Here is a 4,411-nt window from a genome sequence, read left to right on the forward strand (position 1 = left end):
AATAACACACCAATATAATCATCCATCTTTTCTTGTAACCTATGATTTATTTTATTAACAATTTCAATACACCCTAGGCATTGTTGGACCCTTGACCATATTGATTAGTACAAGCTCTTTGGCCAAAAACATATTGATTCACAAACCCATTTAACATGTATACAATTATGATTAACAGAAGTTAAAATTACCGCGTTACCACTCTTATTATGGGTATATTAGTATGATGTTGATATTATTAATTATCATTTAAGACATGTTAAATATATTTCAAAATATCATTTTTATATTAAAATATTGAGAAAATAAAAATACCGAATTCATTGTAATTTTAATGAGTCATAACCCTTAAATGCAATTAAGATATATTATAAAACTAATTAAACTGCATCTTAATTAAGTTACATTAAAAAGATTTGTGCCCATTTTTAACTTCATTTATACCACACAAGGTTAATGAGTCATAACCCTTAAAAAGTAATTAAGATACATTAGAAAACTCATTAAGCTTATTTTAATATTAAATTAAATTACATTAAAAAGAATTGGGCTCATATTTAACTATATTCGTCTGAAAATTGGTTTATAAGTGATTTTGACTAATAATAAACTAATAAATTAATGGTTTAACATCGCCAACCAATTATTATATTGCCATGTCATTTACATATGACAAAAGACTAATAAAATAAAAAATATAGTTCCATGCCATTGCCACATGACAAAAGACTAATAAAATAAAAAAGACTAATAAAATAAAAATATATATATTTTTTTATTGGATTGGTTAAGCCGGACCGCCTCCCCCAAAGTATATAAGCCATTCCCAAGTTGACCCACACCCTCTCTTAATCGTTAAATATTTAGAACCATATTCTTACTTAAAATACTGAAAGGCGGTAGATAATTATGCGGCTGCAACCTTGTTGGTTTAATTGATCGAACCAGTGGGACTGTGAAATCAACCATGTCACTTGATTATTGATTCCATGACCCTTATGTTTTGGGTTGCACACTTTGGTTCCCGCCTTACAATTCTAGAATTTTGTTTCAGGTATTGTTCTTTGTAGTTTGATGGGAGGAGAAATGGGTAGCCAGGTTTCAATAAATGGTCTTGCTCTATGTTTTTTTATCGCAGGATGTCTCGTTCTCTCTAGTTTGATCGGAGGAGAAATGGATATCCAGGCTTCAATAACTGATCTTTCTCTTTGTAATTCGAGCGGGAGAGAAATGGAGATCCAGACTTCAATTCATGGACAAACAGAATTCGTACTTGAATTGTCGAAACGAGTTTTGGAAGAAAGTATTGGGCAGAATGTTGTTTTCTCTCCATTGAGCATATCTGTGGCAATGAGCTTGGCTGCAGAAGGTTCAAAGGGCCCAACACTACCAATTTCGCACTTTTCTAAAGCTGCAGAAGTGTCCCCAATCCGAAGGATTCTTTTCTCAGCTCCTTAATGCGGTTTTGATCGATGGAAGTGCTAATGGAGGGCCTCACTTGTCGTTTGTTAATGGAGTATGGGTGGATAAATCCATGTCGTTGAAGCCCAGTTTTGGGGATATTGTGAAGAAGAAATACAACACTGAAGCTCGAATGGTGGATTTTCTGAATAAGGTATGCGATTATACAATTCTTCGTTCTATTTATTTATGTTTGTGTTTCTATTCCATTTGAACTTTATCCCTATTGCTGAGGATTAAAATGAATTATTGTTCCAGCCATATGTGTAGCTCAGTTTGCCACTGTTCCTTGTTCTTTAAAAACTTGTGCTTCTATCCTTATACTTGTGGAAGGGAAATGTTGCCATTTCTTGTACATTTGTCTTTCAAAGCTCATAAAATGTTTGAATACACTTTGAAAGAAACAAGAAAAAATGCTCTGAATTCTGTTGTCATTTTCTCATCCTTTATCAGTCGAATGAAGTTAGAATGGAAGTGAATAAATGGGTTGCAGATGCAACAAAGGGGCAAATACAGGAACTAATTCCAGCTGATTCTGTGGACAAATCTACCAGGTTGGTCTTGGCAAATGCCTTGTACTTTAAGGGTACATGGCGGACGGGATTTGAATCATCGGCAACAAAGGAAGGTACTTTTCATTTGCTTAATGGTGAAACTGTGCAAGTGCCCATGATGACTACAAAACAGAAACAGTTTATTAAGAGAGTTGGTGACTGCCAAATTCTACGTCTTCCCTATCTCCAAGGTCAAGACAAGCGGTCATTTTCCATGTATTTTCTATTGCCTGATAAGAAAAACGGTCTGCCTGATCTTGAGAAAACTATCGATCTTAATTTTTTTGAGAATCATCTATCCAAAGGACGTGAAGTGAAAGTTGGGTCTTTTCAGCTACCTCGCTTCAAGATTTCCTTTGCTCTTGAGGCACCTGAGTTTCTGAAAAAGTTGGGTTTGATCTTGCCTTTTTCTAATGGGGCAGACTTTACTGAAATGGTGGATTCACCTCTGGCCAACTCTCTTTACATTTCAAATGTTTTTCATAATTCATTTGTGGAGGTTAATGAAAAGGGCACTGAAGCTGCAGCTGCTACTGCGGCCACAGTTTTATTAAGGAGCTTCCAGACGGATCCTGTTGAGGACTTTATAGCTGACCATCCTTTCATGTTTGTGATCAAGGAAGAGCTAACTGGAGTGATCCTATTTGTTGGACATATATTAAATCCTTTGAATAGTTGAGCTCAAAAGGCATGACACAAAACTGGAAGTTGTGGAAGCAGGCTATATATACTAACTGATGTATAAACCAAATAGTTATTCCAGTGGTTTGAAAAGAGCATCCTATGGCTCTGTATAAGCCTAATTAATAATATCTGTCTTAATTTTTTAAGTACATAAAGATCATTATATATAGTAGTTGTTGAACAAGATAAGGTCTCTTTTGTTTTTCAAGACGATACTTGAACTGTTCAATTAAATTTAGATTTTCAGAGAGGAATTTAGTAGTTTGTCTCTCTCTGCCTGTGTGCGCAGGTGCATGCACATAAATATGGAATCACTAAGATTGGTAAAATTTGGCTTTCATATTCTCATGTATATTTCTTCCGAAAGCTCTAGTTCACATAGGTAATTTTGATGTCAGATATGACTCGACTGATATCTCCATTTCTCAATGAAAAATGACAATAGGGCTTTTAGGAGAAATATGAAGAATGATTAATAGTTTTTCATGGAAACACCACTGTAAGAAAACCGTTTTCCTATATATAGGAAACGTCTCTTTCTATGGAATGCTTTTAGACATTTTGTTCACTCTTATGGCCTTAATATTTCCCTTGTTGACTAGAGAATACCAGTATGAAGCACTGACTTAGGCACATGTGGATGAGTATAACACTGGTAACAGATTAAAATAGTCCACATTATATTCACCAATGACTATGGTTAGCAGCGTATGCAAAACACTGCCAGTAAAGTTACAGTTTAGATCTTGCATTGATAATTTATGACCTTAATTTTTCCCTTGTTGACTAGACAATACCAATATGAAGCACTGACTTAGGCTTATGTGGATGAGTATAGCAGTAAAGAACAGCAAAATGTAAAGTGATTCAGATTATATTCACCAATGATATGGTTAGCAGCGCATGCAAAACACTGCCAGTAAAGTTACAGATAGATCTTGCATTGATAATTTATGACCTTGATATTTCCCTTGTTGACTAGACAATACCAATATGAAGCACTGACTTAGGCACATCCTTCTCTTGTTGACTAGAAAATACCAATATGAAGCACTGACTTAGGCACATCCTTCTCTTGTTGACTAGACAATACCAATATGAAGCACTGACTTAGGCACATGTGGATGAGTATAGCAGTGAAGAACAGCAAAATGTAAAGTGATTCTCGATATGTTGGCAGAAAACAACCTCAGGGCTTATTGTAAAAAAAGGGTAATATATTGTGATTGGCAGAACATTTTACATTTTACTATCGGTTTTTAATTCTTATTTATGTTGTCGTTTGACCCCTGTTGAACCAAGGGTTGTCCTTTAGTGCCACAGGGTCTATTGTAGAAAATGGTAACGTATTGTGACTTGGTAGAACATTTTACATTTAGCTTTGGGTTTTTAAATCCTATTTATGTTGGAGCTTGATCCCTCTTGAACTAAGGGTTGTCAAACTAACGGTTGTCATGTAGGGATTGAGGGTAAGCCACATTGAATGATTTCCCTGCAGTGCTTACATAATAAAATCCGAAAGCATGTATTTATTTGCTAGATACATCCATTCTGCTATAAGGCCAAGTGTCTTCTTTTTGCATTGGCTATATGCTTCATTTCCAATTTTGTGTAAACCTATTTTATCTATTTATTTCCAATTTTTCCTAATCATATTTTATTTATTTGGCAATAGTTTAATGAGGCGACCTTTTGATTTTGGTAAATTTTCT

General features: G+C 34.7%; 1 pseudogene across 1 annotated transcript; it reads left to right on the forward strand.

Annotated features, from left to right (window-relative positions):
• The first annotated feature begins 874 nt into the window (after nucleotides 1-874).
• LOC149182115 (serpin-ZXA-like) lies at nucleotides 875-2,771 on the forward strand (annotated as a pseudogene). The gene is made up of 2 exons (XR_016257585.1): nucleotides 875-1,615; nucleotides 1,915-2,771. The product of XR_016257585.1 is annotated as a serpin-ZXA-like (transcript).
• Nucleotides 2,772-4,411: the final 1,640 nt, after the last annotated feature.

This window comes from Pinus tabuliformis, chromosome 3_2, assembly GCF_031772625.1.
Source record: "Pinus tabuliformis cultivar Carrire ecotype Pingquan chromosome 3_2, CPIR1, whole genome shotgun sequence".
In the NCBI taxonomy this organism is placed as follows: domain Eukaryota; kingdom Viridiplantae; phylum Streptophyta; class Pinopsida; order Pinales; family Pinaceae; genus Pinus; species Pinus tabuliformis.